This window comes from Acyrthosiphon pisum, chromosome X (genome assembly GCF_005508785.2).
Source record: "Acyrthosiphon pisum isolate AL4f chromosome X, pea_aphid_22Mar2018_4r6ur, whole genome shotgun sequence".
In the NCBI taxonomy this organism is placed as follows: domain Eukaryota; kingdom Metazoa; phylum Arthropoda; class Insecta; order Hemiptera; family Aphididae; genus Acyrthosiphon; species Acyrthosiphon pisum.
Window position 1 is genome coordinate 108696670 of NC_042493.1, and position 1467 is coordinate 108698136.

Here is a 1467-nt window from a genome sequence, read left to right on the forward strand (position 1 = left end):
TGCAAGGGAAGTGCAATGTCTGTACGGATTTCAAATTATGTCTGCTGCACTTGAATGTCGTGAAAGTAAGTTACCAACTGTTTAATTTTTAGATTTGTTATTAATATCTCTGTTTTTCCATAAGAAATGGTATTAAGACTGTTCCATCATCTCTATCAGGATAGTGTTATAAGTAAAGAATCTTTTCAAACGTGGAAAAAAGATGACAAATTCAATTCTGGATTCGATGAAGACCTAGAAACAAAAAATATGACTGTTTTAAATTCATTCTTCATTCAACTTGAACTAAACGATTCTGATGAAGATGATACAGATGAGTAGTATAACGGCACTAACTTCTGTCTGTGTGTAATCAATATTCATCAATTGACACAAATTCTTTTTTTATTTTATTTTATGGTAGATAAACAGATAAATTTAAAAAAAAAAAGTCAAATACTTAGCTATTGATCATTTATTTCCGTTAGAATTAAATTATTTATACATTTACAAATATTGGTATACATTGTTTTTTTTTTTGTTTTTTTTTAATATGTCAACACACTATCTGTCTTCTTCCTCTAGGCCACGCGCAACTTATTGACAAAGCCTGTATGTACAGAAACATTTTCTTATGTTTTTGAGTAATCTTAGATTAAAATCACAAAACCGATATACCATAATATTATTATTTTTGAGCGTATGACATATCAATTTGTCTAAATATTGTCTAAAAAAACAATTTAGATATCATTTAAATTTACAAGTGATCTCTTTAACATAAAAGAAAAATGATCTTGGGTAAATGCGCGTGAGCCAGACGAAGATATCAAATAGTGAATATATTATTCTATATTCGTAGATACTATTGTCTGACTATTGTCTACAGTTATAAATGTATACTGTTTATATTTTGAACATACAAATAAAGTTTTTCTTACCCTTTCATAAAATAATTGTTAGTTATTAACATATTTTCATACTTTTTATGGCTAACAACTGTTCTTGTTTATATAATAGTTTATAGAAATAATTCTAACTTTTAAAAAAATATTTACAACAATTTTAATTAAATATTTAAAATTAAAATATTTGCATTACCATTATACTTAATATAATATAAAATAAGTTTATTCAGTTATATTATGATATATTATAATATGTGTTTGCTATTTCTGATATTAACCATACCAAATAAAATTTACATTTTAAAATACATGTATAACGACAAAATGTCAAGAACATAATAACAATGTTTTAATTTGTTAATTGTGGAACTAAGTTCAGAGTTGTATTTGCTAAATTGGATTTAGATATTATATATGTGTATTGTATAGTACCAATGACGACCAAAGTTTTAATGAGGATCAGCACTGTCAATTAATATTTTGTACTACTGTCTCATACCCTAATTATATTAGCACACCATACATGACAATTATTGTTTGGTACCTGACTATTGTTATTCTTGTCTATTGAATTGATGTG